Source organism: Rhinoderma darwinii, chromosome 10 (genome assembly GCF_050947455.1).
Source record: "Rhinoderma darwinii isolate aRhiDar2 chromosome 10, aRhiDar2.hap1, whole genome shotgun sequence".
In the NCBI taxonomy this organism is placed as follows: domain Eukaryota; kingdom Metazoa; phylum Chordata; class Amphibia; order Anura; family Rhinodermatidae; genus Rhinoderma; species Rhinoderma darwinii.
In genome coordinates this window covers 72679717-72695392 of record NC_134696.1, presented here as the reverse complement: position 1 = coordinate 72695392, position 15676 = coordinate 72679717, and the positions used below count along the sequence as shown (strand labels likewise).

The following is a 15676-nucleotide window of genomic DNA, read 5'->3' as shown; positions in this document are numbered from 1 at the left end:
ACAGCACATGCAGGCAGAGAGGAGCAAGTCTGCAGGGGGAGCGACGAGCAGCAGAGGTAAGTTCCTGCCTTGCTGGGACCGGGACCCGTGACGTGAGTATACTGCAAGGGGGGGTCTGGGCATTTTACCGACAGCAGAGGGCTCTATGGGGCTGGAATAATCCACCCCATAGAGCCCTCACATCACTATAATGGAAGGATTAGTGTGGGTGGGGGAGGGTCTGAGCGTCTGACTTACTGCAGAGAGCTCTATAGGGGGTATTCTGCTCCCCCCCCCCTTTAGAGCAGTCAGTCAGATGCTCAGACCCCCCTAACCTTTCAGTATAGTAACTAGTCAGGGCTCTATGGTGGGGGGATAATTCCCCCCTATAGAGCCCTCTGCTGTCAGTAAAACACCCCCCCCCCCTTGCAGTATACTCCTGGCTTTGTAGCTTTCCTGTGCTTAATTAGCGTGGGAAAGCTACAAACAGGGCTGTGACTGGTGAGTCTCACAGTCACTCACAGTGCACACTGAATGCGGCAGCTGCGGCAGCCAGTCTGACTGTGAGTCTCTGACCAGTCACCACCCACACGCAGCAGAGAGACAGGAGAGACTAATAGTGCCTGTCGTTGAATAAACCCTCAACTACTACAGTTTCACAGGCATTGACTATGACAGCTTCTATAGTGTAGTGGTTAGCTTGTCTGCTTTACACATGGAAGGTTGCTGGTTCAAATCCCACCTGGAGTTTGTTTTTTTTATATTAATATCTTGTATTCGGCTTTGTTCACACTAGCATTAATATACGTTTACCTCTCTTCCGTCAGAGGGAGAGGATCGATACGTTAAACGGAAAGCAATGGTTCCATTAGAATTACCATTGCTTTCAATGGTAATTCTTTTGCATCAGTTGCTTTCCGTTTGTCTCCGTTCGCTAGGTTTCCGTTCTTTTGAACGGAAATAAAAGTTCTGCAGACTGAACTATTGTTTCCTTTAAAAAAAACGGAAGCTTAGCGAACGGAGACAAACGGAAAGCAACTGATACAAAAGAATTACCATTGAAAGCAATGGTAATTCTAATGGAACCGTTGCTTTCCGTTTAACGTATCGATCCTCTCTTCCTCTGACGGAAGAGAGGTAAACGTATATTAATGCTAGTGTGAAAGAAGCCTTAGGGCCTGTTCACATCAGCGTTGGCTTTCCGTTCTGGGGTTCCGTTGGAGGTAACCCCGCAACGGAAAGTCAAACTGAAACCACAGCTTCCGTTTCCGTCACCATTAGCGCAGTCGACTGCGCTATTGATTCCGTCACAAAAACGGAAACCTGCCGGAATGGTGACGAACGGAAACCATTAGCAATGTTTCCGTTACCATTGATTTCAATGGTGACTGAAACGGAAGAGAAACCTAAAGAGAAAGAGGTCAAGTACATTCAAAATAATGTGTAATAGAAAAACTTTCTTTATTAACAGATAGAAAGACAAACAGTTAAAAATGAGTCATACAGTGTAAAAGGGCGTCAGCCCACACGGAATACATGAAAAGATACTGATGATGGTATTAAATAACAAAGACCCAGGGTTAAATGTTAACAGTGAACAGCTCGATACATGTAGCATAAGTATAAGGGAATAGATCAAGTGATCAAGTGATTCTGATGTCTATAACACCATAAGCTGGTATTGGTAGTTGTAATCAGTAAATATAAGTTAATATCATGTAGCAGTATAGCTGAGACTGATTGAGGAGCAGTACAACCTGGATCTAAATGGCCATGTGCATTAGGTAAATAAAACATGTCACGTACCCGGATTCATGTAGCCGCATGGGGGAGACGCCAAGCCCGACGCGCGTTTCGGCGGATGCCTTCGTCCGAAGCTGTGGTTTCAGTTTGACTTTCCGTTGCGGGGTTCACCCGACGGAAACCTCCCACGGAACCCCGGAACGGAAAGCCAACGCTGATGTGAACAGGCCCTAATCCTTCCCCATAAACCTGCCCCCGCTAATTAAAATAAATATATTATATAATGTATATAGCGCTGTATCCTGTATCCGTCAGGTCAGCGGGTCCTGCAGGATCGAACTGTTACCAATCACATCTAAGTTCATAACTTAGATGTGATCGGTAATAGGCGACCTAATGGATTCAGGTCTCAGCGCTATATACAGCTGCTCTGTATACAGGATACAAAGCAGCTGTATCTCAAAAAGTGCAAATCATTTTCAATAAAAAGTAATTAAAACTTGCACCAATCGCATTAATAGATATCTTTATATATCATAGTGACATGTCCGAAGTTTTCATCGGTGGGGGACCGAGCACTGAGGACCCCACCAATCGCTAAAACGAAGCAGCAGAAGTGCTCGGGTGAGCGCTGTGCTTCTTCATTTATGATCGACTTTCAGCCGAGTGAGCGGTGTACGGACTCCTAGACTTTCTATTGAGCCCGTACACTGCTCCAAGGAAAGCCAAACAGAATTGAAGCGGCACACCGCTCACCCGACCACTTCTGCTGCTTCGTTTTAACGACTAGTGGGGGGGTCTCAGTGTTCGGACCCCACTGATCAAAACTTCTGACATGTCAAAAGTTTTTTAAAAAGTTGTTACACTTTAAAGAGAATCTTTCACCTGTCCACAGATTTGCATTTGAGTGCAGCGTGTAATGGTCAGGGCTGCACAAACTCTGGGGCACTTTACATTCTTTTTCCTACCCTCTTTCCTTACTTAGATATCTGTGCTGTAATATTTGGCGCCCGATATTTAAATAACCCCATAAACTGCCAATGGGGCGGTAATTGGCAAGGGGACGTGTAACATCGCTGTGACACAATCCGCTACAGACAATGTCAACAGCATGAGCTGGAGAGAGGAGATTATGTGCGCACGCACGCTCTCACTCTTCAGTTCTCGGCAGTACAAGACTGTGATCTCAGGTGAGAGATCAGTCTTGTCGTCCTTGTCTGCAGAGAGCTAAAGAGTGAGAGCGTGCGTGCGCGCACAGCTCCGATGCCATGGAACAGAAGAAGAATTCACACTCTTCTTCTCCTCTTCTGTTCCATAATGGTGGCGGAACTGCGCGCACACACTCTCTCTCCAGCTCTTGCTGTAACGCTGACCGTAGCTGATTGGACAGTGTCATGGCGATGTTACACGCCCCCTTGCCAATTACCTCCCCATTGACAGTTCATGGGGTTATTTAAATATCGGGCGCCAAATATTACAGCACCGATATCGAAATAACGAAGGAGGCTAGGAAAAAAAATGTAAAGTGCCCTCCACATTACATGCTGCACTCAGCTGTACATGTATGGGGAGGTGAAAGGTTCTCTTTAAAAGAAAGGTGTTCAAATTATTATTTTTTTATTTGATATGTTTTATTTTATGGGCCTAATTTTTCTAATTATTTTAATATGTTTCCGAAGGTAGCTATTTATTCATATGTCTGTGGGGGCAGCCAACTTTATTTTTATTTTTTATACTGCTAATTTTTGTTTTGCAGGTTCCGCTGGACCATTTGGACTACGTCGTAGATTCATTGGACTACTTCGCTGATTTAAGCTTTATTTCTTTTTTTTTAAATAAAATGGTTAAAGTGGATTGTGTGGAAGAGTTGTCATTTCAATAAAATAAATGTCTTTATGTCTCTGTTTTTTAATACTTCATTACCGCCTTAGTAATGGCTGCTGTCTGATTGAGAGCGTCCATTACTAAGAACGGGCTTAGTGTTAGCCAGTAGTAAGGCTATCACTAACCCATATTATTACCCCGGTACCCACCGCCACCAGGAGTACCAGGAAGAGCTGGGTACGATCCAGCACCCGACTGTCTGAAGAGAAGGGCGGGTACTGGGGTGGCCGCAGGCAGATAATATCAGGCTCGGAATGGCAAAAAACCATGGCCCTTCCCACCCTGGTGATGCTAGGCTACTGCTGCTTTATTGTATTTGGCTGGTTATGAAAAATGGAGGGGATCTCACGTAAGTTTTTTTTCTATTATTTATTTATTTTGAAAGACGTGGGGTTCCCGCTATTTTTCACAACCAGCCAGATACAATAATGCAGCTGCAGCCTAGCATCACCATGGTGGGAAGGGCCAAGTTTTTTATCCCTTCCCAGCCTGGTAAAACCAGCCTGTGGCCGCCCTGCCCCACTTCAGATGGTCGGGTACTGGACCGTACTCCCCTCGCGGCAGTGAGAACCGGGGTAATAATAGGGGTTAGTGATAGCCTTTTTACTGACTATCACTAAGCCCCTTCTTAGTAATGGACGCTCTCAATCAGACAGCAGCCATTACTAAGGCCATAATAATGTATTAAAAAAAACAGACAAGAAAAACTTTTATTGAAATCTAAACTCCCCCATGCAACCCACTTTCACCATTTTTTTTTTTTTTTAAAGTACATCATCGGAGTAGTCCAATGTATCTACGACGTAGTCCAAACGCTCCAGCGGAACCTACCAAAAAAAAGCAGTATAAAAATGTAAAAAACTTAAATTTGCCACAATAGTCACTCAATATAACTATACTGTAATCACTTACAGTGAAGGAAATAAGTATTTGATCCCTTGCTGATTTTGTAAGTTTGCCCACTGTCAAAGTCATGAACAGTCTAGAATTTTTAGGCTAGGTTAATTTTACCAGTGAGAGATAGATTATATAAAAAAAAAAAACAGAAAATCACATAGTCAAAATTATATATATTTATTTGGATTGTGCACAGAGAAATAAGTATTTGATCCCTTTGGCAAACAAGACTTAATACTTGGTGGCAAAACCCTTGTTGGCAAGCACAGCAGTCAGACGTTTTTGGTAGTTGATGATGAGGTTTGCACACATATTAGATGGAATTTTGGCCCACTCCTCTTTGCAGATCATCTGTAAATCATAAAGATTTCGAGGCTGTCGCTTGGCAACTCGGATCTTCAGCTCCCTCCATAAGTTTTCGATGGGATTAAGCTCTAGAGACTGGCTAGGCCACTCCATGACCTTAATGTGCTTCTTTTTGAGCCACTCCTTTGTTGCCTTGGCTGTATGTTTAGGGTCATTGTCATGCTGGAAGACCCAGCCACGAGCCATTTTTAATGTCCTGGTGGAGGGAAGGAGGTTGTCACTCAGGATTTGACGGTACATGGCTCCATCCATTCTCTCATTGATGCGGTGTAGTAGTCCTGTGCCCTTAGCAGAGAAACACCCCCAAAACATAATGTTTCCACCTCCATGCTTGACAGTGGGGACAGTGTTCTTTGGATCATAGGCAGCAATTCTCTTCCTCCAAACACGGCGACCTCAACAGCAAGGACCTCTTGGCCACCAGGAGAAAGGCATGAAGTGTGTCTGAAATATGCTGAGTATCAGGAAAGGCATGAAATAAAAGAGGTAATGGCTCCACCGCGACCGCCTCCCCCCATGTATCCGTAATAATCCCAGAAATCTCGTTCCAGTATGTAAATAATTTGGGGCACGTCCACAAACCATGAAATAAATTTGTTTTGGGTGCATGGCATCGTGGACACGCTACTTGTCTATCCGGACAGTTAGGGTGTGGGGGAATATCAAAACCGTATATGGCCCTGTGGATGAACTTGAAGTGCGTCTCCCTCCATCTTTCACAGACAACTGCTTTACGCACCTTTGCCCACCCTCCCAAAATCTGCTGGGTAAGATCTTGCTGGAGAAGCTCTCTACTCCACATTTTGAACATTGTGGCCGTGGTAGCTTTAGCGAGTGATTCTCTCTGTACTATACAAAAAAGATAAAGAGGATTTAGATGGGGGGGACACTATCAAGTCATCCAAGAAGTTCTTAGGGCATTCTGGGGCTATATTATACAGTTTTGACCTTAAAAAGGACATTATTTGGCAATAGGCTAGGTGATGTCGTGTGGAAAGGTTGTTTATAGCTTGCATCTCTTGAAAGGTCATATATCTATTTTCAGTAGAGTGCAAGAGATGATTAAGCTTGAAGATCCCCAACGATTTCATTTCCCGGAAGTGCGGATTCTCCCTCCCCTGTGGAAACTCCGGGTGTCCCCATAAATGCATATGCTTAGAAATGTGTTGAGGGAGGCCAAAAAGTGCTCTGATAGATTTCCAAGCCATAATGGTATCCCTAAATAATATACGATGCTTGATTTCTGGTGGTATGTTCCCAATAGAGACATGTATTAGTGAAGACAAGTGCAGTGGAGCCACCACCCCCTCCTCAAGTGCGTAATTAGAATAAAAGTTTGATCCTTGTAGCCAGTCAAGGCCATGACGAGCCAAACATGCCAAGTTATAGCTACGAAGATCCGGGATATTGACTCCCCCCACTTCTCTACGTGTCATAAGTTTCTTTAAGGCTATTCTCGGGCGTTTCTTATTCCATATATAGACGGAGAACATGGAATTTAATGTCTTGATATCAGTGTGTTTTAATAGAAGAGGAATTGTCTGCATCGGATAGAGCAATCTCGGGAAGCTTACCATTTTCAAAAGATGGCATCTCCCCATGAAGGAGAGAGGCAGATGCTGCCAGCGTTGAAGGTCTTGTTTAATTTTATTTATAACCGCTGGGTAATTGAGGCTATATATTGTGTCCGGTGTGCGACCTATGTTTATGCCTAGGTATTTAATGGAGGACCTAGCTATAGTGACCGGTATACTCAAAGAAGGTATAAAGTGTGCTGTGCCGTTACTGGTCAAGTGTAGTAATTCACATTTTGCGACATTAACTTTAAAGCCGGAGTGGCCCTCAAATTTTTTAATAAGCTCAAAGACGTGGGGAAGATCGTGATGCGGGTCTGATAGGAATATCAAGACATCATCTGCAAAGTACGTTGCCTTAATTGTTTCCGTGCCCACCCTGATGCCCTTTACACTTTCATCAGCCTCCAATGTGCGAATAAAGGGTTCCAATGCGAGATTAAAAAGGAGGGGGGAGAGAGGGCAGCCTTGACGTGTCCCTCTATACAATGGGATGGTGGAAGAGAGAAAACCTGGAGTGTATACTTTTGCGGAAGGAGCCAAATATAAGGCTCCAATAAAGGATCGGAAGGGTCCTGAAATACCCATAGAGTCCATCGTACCTCCCAACCAATCCCAATCAACCATATCAAACGCTTTTTCGGCGTCTATAGTAAGGATAGCTGGGTTTGGGTGAGCAGACGGATTAACTTTAACATCATCGAGTACAGTTAGTATTTTCCGGATACTGGATACCGCGGAGCGGCCTTTTACAAAGCCGACTTGGCTTGGTGAAATTATTCTAGGTAATATAGTAGCTAATCTATCCGCCATAAGTTTAGAGATTAGTTTTAAGTCCGAGTTGATTAAAGAAATCGGACGATATGATGAAGCTAATTCTGGGTCCTTTCCTGGCTTTGGAAGGACCTTTATGTATGCGACATTGGAGGCTGCCGGAATGGTTTGTCCTGACAAATATCCATTATATAATTTAAGTAAACACGGAGTGATTTGATCCCTCAGGACCTTAAAGTATTCACTGGCGTATCTGTCGGGGCCTGGGGCTTTCTGTATTTTCAGCGAATTTATACAAGATTTTAACGCTACTTCTGTAATTGGGGAATTCAGGAATGTCCGTTCCTCCTCTGTAAGTTTGGGAAGATGTAGGGAGTCTAAGACCGTAGGGAGCGAGGTAGGAGTATATGTTCGCTTTGTATACAGATCCTCATAAAATTGCTTTAAGATGGAATTAACTTGTTTAGGGTGTGACTGCAAAGTTCTCATTTTATCCTTCAATGTGGTAATATGGAATTGTGATCCCAAAGGTTTGGACAGACGTGCCAGCAATCTCCCCGCTTTGTTTCCGTATCGAAACAGCTTCGCTTCAAAAGCGGACCGTTTCATCTTTTCCCCTTTATCCAACCAAAATTCATATTCCCCCTTTGCTTTCTGCCATTCTTCCTTGTTTGAGGGAGTTGGTATTGCTTGGAAACGTGTGTAGGTCTGCCTCAAAGCCAGGCCATATTCCTCAATTTTCAATTTGGTCTGGTTTTTAAGTTTTGAGACATACGCAATTAGTTGCCCTCTCATGACTGCTTTGGAGGTGTCCCAGAATAGCTGTGGATCCTGTGAGTGAGCTCCATTGGTAACCTCAAAATCCAACCACGAACCTTTAAGTAAAGATTGGAATGATTCATCAGATGCCAAGTTACTGGGGAAGCGCCATAGGATGTCCGAGCCCCTCGGAAAGCAGTCATGTATTTCTAGCAATACCGGAGAATGATCTGATATAACCATGGGTTCAATAACACTCTGGTGCACCCGCTGAAGGAGCGGCGTCGACACCAAAGTGTAATCGATGCGTGACCATGATTGTTGGGCATGTGAATAATGCGAGTATTCTCTGCCATCAGGATGATGCAGACGCCAGGGATCATGTAAACCCGTGTCTGAAAGGAAAGTGTGCAAGATAGTTTCTCTAGCTAGATCCTTGTGAAGAAACGGTTTATGGGGATTACTCCTATCCACTGCAGGTTGTAAGACTACATTCAAGTCTCCCCCCAGAAGTTTGGAGGGTGTCGTATCAACTGCAATAACTCCGTTTAGCGTCTTGAAAAAGTGAGAACTACGTACATTAGGCCCATATACATTATATATGCTAATGGAATCTGCTGAACCCGTGAGGTGTATATTCACCCATCTCCCTGCTGAATCAGATGTAGAGCCCGTGACAGAATAGGGGAGGTTTTTACCAAGGAGTATCAGAACCCCCGCCTTAGAATGCTGGGCGGGGGATCCGTACACCTGGCCCACCCACAGTTTTTGCATACGGTGGTAGTCTAACTCCGTGAGATGAGTTTCTTGTAGGAGCGCAATGTCGGTCTTTAGCCTTTTGAGATGGCGTAGTACCATCATGCGCTTATGGGGTGACCTGAGTCCCTTAACGTTCCATGATACGATTCTCATAAATGGGTGATATATTTAGTTTATCAATGTGGATGTCTAACTACCCCCCTCCCCTTCCCAACCCCGCATTCAAACCCAAATGTATAACCAACAACAGGTAACTACCACACCATGGTCCTTGCAGTACCATTGCAACATCCACGTATATGTGACATGCGACTTCACTTTTTTCCCACATGTAAAAGCACATCTTATCTTAACTTCACCGTAACGATACCGCTCCCAGCCACGGTGCTGGTCTGGTCATATCATTATAAGATCGAGCACGAAAGATATAAACAAAGAGTGGTCTATCTTGCATATGTCATCTAGTTGTGTAAAACTAGCAAGAAACAATGCATATATATCACGTACAAACATCTACAAGCACTGAGCAATATATTCCCATATGTGTAAAAGGATATCTCATAGGAGTCCCGAGTGCTTCTGCGTTCCTGAGCCTCAGGATATGGGAGTTCATCAAGTGTGACTTTGCTGAAGATTCCTGTTCCTCTGCGGTTTAGGAGCTGAAAAAGAAAAGCCATCTGATGTAGAGCTGTCCTCCCTGGATAATTCTCGTGCTTCACCCATTGGTTTATGCGTAGGAGAGGAGCGGTCAGGCGGTAAGGATTTCAAAATGGCATCCGCCGCTTCCGGTGTAGAAAAGGTGACATAGGATCCATCCGTATTCGCGACCTTTAGAACTGCCGGTTACAATAATGCAAACTTGACATGGCGCTTGTATGGTGCCGAGCAGACTTGTGAAAATGCTCGACGCTTTTTCGTGACTTCCGCTGAGAAGTTGCCAAAAATCAAAATGCGGTGTCCTTTATAATCCAGGCCATCGCGTCTACTTTTAAAGGCCTTCAGCACTGCCATTCTGTCTGAATAGTCTAAGTACTTGACTATGACTTGGCGCGGGCGAGGTCTCGTCTCCTTTGAGCCCTTGTCTGTGGATCGTAAGTCAGCTCCAACTCTATGAGCTCGCTCTACTTTACAGGCCTGGCGGATTCCCAAAGCCTCCGGTAAGTCCGACTCGCACAATCGCCTGAGATCTTTCGCCAACACCGACTCCGGTAAACCCACGATGCGCAGATTGTTCCTACGTGACCTATTCTCTAGGTCTTCCACTCTATCCCAGAGCTTTTGGTTGTCCAATCTGGTATCCTGGACTAGTTGGCGGAGGTCCATGAATGCTGTGTCCACGTGGTGCATGGCTATCTCCAGCGTGTCTATGCGCTCCCCCTGCTTCGTCACCGTGTCATGTAATTGTGATAGGGAGGTATTAACCGTTTTAGACAGGGATTCTTGTAAATCCGGGGAGATTAATTGCGCTACTTGAATCGCCAATTGCTTATAGTCAATATTCAGGGTAGATAATGTTGACTCACCAGACGTTGAGGGCAGTGGAGCTTGAGGAACTTCCGACTCATCTTGTGTGGTTTGCATAGAGGACTCGTCCGCCATGATGGCTGTCTGGTCGGCCGTGCGGCCGGACTTGCTCTGCGCTCTGGATTTGCCCATAACATGGACGAATCTGTCCATATACCGACAGGTTCGTCTTCCGTGCTGCAAGGGATCAGACTCTGTTGTCCCAGCGATAATTAGTAAGATCTGACCGAGTGATATTGGTATCAAGGGCAGGAGCACTTACACTCGCGCGTCCTCACATGCAGGCGCCGGAACCGGAAGTCGTACAACCTTTTTGTTTTCTTTAATCTAAACTGTTTTAAAGTTCTGTGCTAAATCATTTGTAAAGAATTCAGAGATCCGTTTTCCTGTTTCACAGCTACAAATCACCTTAGGGTTGTTTTCCCATAATCAAAAATTATCATCTATTTACAGGATAGGTGATATTTTTGGAAAAATTATTTTCAGACAATTATTTTTGTACACTAGACTCTAATTAAGCTAATTAACAGGATTCTCTAAAAATGATCTAAGTAAATTAGATCATAGAGCAAAACCCTTGTGGATTATTATATTGTATTGTTTTAAAGCTTGTAAGTTTCTTCTCATAAATCAATGTCTGTAAAACCTATGGAACAGGAAACCCCCTCACCCCAAGTCAAGGACACAAACAGTTAAATGCTCTATGCTTCACTTTATTAGACTATTTATATAAAGCAGATACGAAACAGAACAACAATGAGAAAGCAACTGAGACTCAATATTTTAGATTCCCATGATGTCCCAGATGATTAGACTTGGTCTCGGCAATATTATCTAGGACTAGTCTAAGGCAAAGTCCCAAAAAGTAAAGAACAATTATTTTCTATACTGCGCTAAGGAATCTTCTTTTTTGATTATTAGATCTTTATTTTAGCTAAACATATGAAGTAATGACATGCAGATTTTATACTATTCAACCTACTTCTCCTTGTGAGCTGCAATAAATATGCTGCCCTTATAGTCAATAAGGTCACTGACAGCCGTTCTCTTCTTGACCTTACAGTAATCAATGATAAATCCTTCTCCAACTAGAACTTTCCCGACAAAATCCTCATCATATGTGAAAACATGGAACTTGTCTTTTCCTACTGTGAAATATGTTGTACCTAAAATCCCAATTATTATGAAGTGTCCTCCAGGTTTTAGCAACCTAGAGAACTTCCTCAGATATCTGATATAATCATCTTGATCTTTGCTGATAAAATCCAGGAGACCAGTACTGATGACACAATCAGCTGGTGGTAAGACCAGCAGGGTCTGTCATATTCTCTTTCTCCAGGTCGTATTTCACAACATGTTGAATGGCTGATCTCAGGTTTGCTTCTGGGTCCTGAAACTGATCACTGGAAAATAAAACATCAACATTGTGGTTCAGGACTTAGCACTGGACTATTGACTTGCAATACTAGAGGTAACACTTGAAATAATCCAAGACTATTGTACCACGTGTCAGGCTGATACTGTGCCTTCCCAGCATTAACTTGTATAAGATCGCCACCTATCGATGAGAACATTTATCTGAGTGGGTAATACTATTTTTTACTTTTGACTTGAGTTTTAACAGAGCAAAGCTTTTCCTGGATCTTTGCCCCATCTCCCCTTATATTTGCTGTATAAGAAGCAACAATCACAATGACAGTGGTTTTTCTCTTGATATTTGGACAAATACATCACCTGTTTTCTTCTTTCTCTTGAAGAAGTGTTGATGTGTGGCCCCAATAAAATGCTCCCGTACGTTCGTCCACCCATCTCTTCAGCTCCATGATGCATCTGTTATTGGCCTTCAGCACGATGATGTTTTTGAAAAACTCACAGGCAAAATATAGATGATGAACAAAGGAACCAGAACTGTCTCCATTAATATGACCTGCAGAAAAACATTTTTCAGATTATAAGACACACCTGACTATAAAACGCACCCAGGTTTTAGACAACAGAAAACAGGAAAAAATGATTTCATATTTTACTACTTTTACAAACAAAAAACTATTTGTTAAAAAAAAAATGGTACTGCTTCACCACATTCTGAGAGCCATATCTTTTATATTTTTTCATTGATTGAGCGGTGTCAGGGTTTATTTTTTTGCGGAATGAGCTGTAGTTTTTATTTGTACACAAAAGAATAAAGGGAAGACCCCAGGTAGTTGGCAGGCACACTATTAATTGACAGGAAAGGAAAAATCGCCCTCAGGCGACGAGCCAAATTTCCCAACTACCAAAAATGTTAAATAATTAAATCTTTATTCGCTACTTGTAGCAAGACAGACAACACAGACAGTTTTAAAATTCTCACTACCATAGAAACGGACGGCAAGGATCTGCCTGTATGTACAAGCAATAGATAGATACCAATCAGGTATGTGTGAATGGATTCAGCAAGTTAGATTTAATATCAACTGCGTAGATAGTAAGTCCGGTCAGTGATAGGAATTAAAAAGCGATTAGAAGCCCCCACGACATGTTTCGCTACAGAGTAGCGTCCTCAGGGGTACACGGGGCTAATAGGGCTAGTTTTTATTTGCACCATTTTTTTGTACATCAGATTTTTTTATCACTTTTTATTTCATTTTTTTTAGCGCTAAGGTAACCAAAAAACAAAGTTTCTTGTGTTTTAATGTTTGCTTTTTTGTGCCGTTCAATGGGCAAGTTAATTAATGGTGTATTGTAATCATTTAGATTTTTACAGTCGCAGCGCTACCAATTTTTACATTTTTTTTAAAAATTGTGCTTGGGGAAAAATGGGAAAAGGTTTTTTTTTTATATTTTTTTTTAAGCTCCTGAAAATTTACATAACTTTTTGTTACACATTTATTAGTTCCCCTAGGAGACTTGAACCAGTAATCGTGCCCACGTGATCAACATAAAGTACATGCACGTCATAATGCGGGAAGGTAAACCTTCCCATGACATACATGTAGGTGAAAATGCGGGAAGGGGTTAAAGGAGAGGTGCTCATCTGAGGAGGTGGTATATAGGTTACCCTATATGTCCTCAATAACCAGGGGTGTAACCGTTTACCTGTTGTGACCACAACTATTGTATCCTGTAGAATGAACCAAAATTGGAAAGTAAAGCAAACATGGGGGCCCTTGTGTAGTATAGTCTGTATAATGTAAATTTTAGAAGAAAAGTGCTAGACCCCCCTGGCTGTATTGCATATTCTAAGGCACCACACTGGACACACAGAAACCATATAAGGTGTCCCAAGGGAAGTTATAGATTTGAGGCTTCAACAAAACCATAAATGCAGGCTCAGAAGTCCTAGGAGTGGACATTATTGTCTTCAAAACATTTTTGAAAAAATTAAATAAACTTTTTAAGGATTTATGAGCTACATTTTGGATCCTTTAGTTTTATTAAAGATCCACAGATCTACAGCTTCACTTATGACACTTTTTCTGATTTCTAGACCTCGATAAGCTATATTTCGACAGTTTTTCTTGATTCACCCTATACTGATTTCTTCCCCTTTTACTATTTGACTTCTTGTGACATGAGTGGACATGACCCTGTGTAAAATCTCCAAATCAACAAGTCTGCCGAACTGTCATTCACGTGTAGTCTAATGTAAGAAAGAAAGTGACTTCTCCATCCCAATATGAGAACATACTCTAAATACAAGTATGATGAAAAAAATATTATTTCTGCCATTAGTGGTCACCTGATGGTTGTTGGTGCACTATTTTTTTAAGTATATTAGGATATCTGTCATAAAACAAAGAGCTGCAGATTCTAGAGATTAGGATCTAGTTTATATAGAAAAAAAAACTGTTGGAATAGATCAGAAAATAACAGCAGATCAAACTGTTAAACCACAAATTATCAGATAACACCACATTTAGGTAATTGCACCCACAATTAGAATTTTTGAGATGTCCTTCATAATCCGCCCAAAAGTTTTCCAGGGTTCTCGAGGTTAGAGAAGGGAAAACAATGACTCTACTAAACCCTGGAGGAAAAAAAATATATTGAAAATGTGGACCAACAAACGGCGCTGCTAAACTTATAAAGAAGATACCTGTAGTAATATAAATACATTTATTGCAATGGGTTACTCGTTCTGACATCGAACTGATGGCCTGATGAAGACATTAGTTTGATGTCATAACGCGTAGCCCATTGCAATAAATATATTTATATTACTACAGGTATCTTCTTTATAAGTTTAGCAGCGCCATTTTTTGGTCCACATTTTCAATATATTTTGTTCCTCCTGATTTCTAGCGGTAACACTGTTTACCGGATCGGACCGTCGCAGCAGCTTACGTTTGGTTTTCAAAACCCTCACACACATCAGAGTTGTGTCTGACTAGCACAAGCCATATAGGTGAGCATAATAATAAAGCTACCTTTTATACTGTCTATCAGTTTTACCTGCACTATGTGGTGCTGTGCATTCTCTCCTTTTTCGACAATATAGATTTCTACCAAACCCTGACACTCTATATTCTTACTCATATACAATGTCTAGGGCTTTGCTCTTCTCCGTGTGATTTTCCAGCTGCTAAGACTGGGCTGTATTTTTCTCCCTCTGATCTCCCACACCCCATAAAACAAGTTTGCCCAATTTGTATTCAGTTGTTTACAATTGTTAATAACCAATGAAAAATAAAATAATATATATGTCAATGTATCTTAGGAGTAATAAAATCAGGATACATACCCACTGAGAACTTGTGTAAGATTTTCAATGACAAATTTCAAGGTGTCATCTCCAAAGGCCATGTCAGGTTTATCTGAAAAGTAATGCTCCAGACATTGTCTGGAATCAAAGTCATGTACATGATAGAGCTTATGGGGACTGGAATCCATCATCTACTCTTGTATCACAGACGGGGTGACTACCTCTAGACTGGGGCACAAGGTCTTTATATAACTACCAGAATTCAATTTACAAAGTGTGTTACTAAGAATAACTTATCACATGATGACTTATTATATTCATGAGCCGGTCATGGGAACTTGTGTTATAATAAATTCACATAGAAAAATAATGATATTTAACCCCTTAAGGACACAGCCTGTTTTGGCCTTCAGGACACAGCCGATTTTTTCAAATCTGACATGTGTTACTTTATGTGGTAATAACTCCGGAAAGCTTTTACCTATCCAAGCGATTCTGAGATTGTTTTCTCGTGACATATTGTACTTGATGTTAGTGAAAAAAAATGTTAAAAAGATATAGTAAGGATGCACTCCTAATCGTTGGTGCTATTATAGGTTCGGGTTGTACCCCACTTATAGAGATAGAGAAACCTATAAGCACTCCAAAGACAAATGATTGTGTAGATTCCCAAGAAGAATTATTTATTTTTTATTCATTCCACAAGGTTCAGTATGTACAGAACAGAGGAAGT

General features: G+C 42.0%; 1 pseudogene; it reads right to left on the bottom strand.

The window, feature by feature from the left end:
• Positions 1-11064: 11064 nt before the first annotated feature.
• LOC142661489 (nicotinamide N-methyltransferase-like) lies at positions 11065-15134 on the bottom strand (annotated as a pseudogene).
• Positions 15135-15676: the final 542 nt, after the last annotated feature.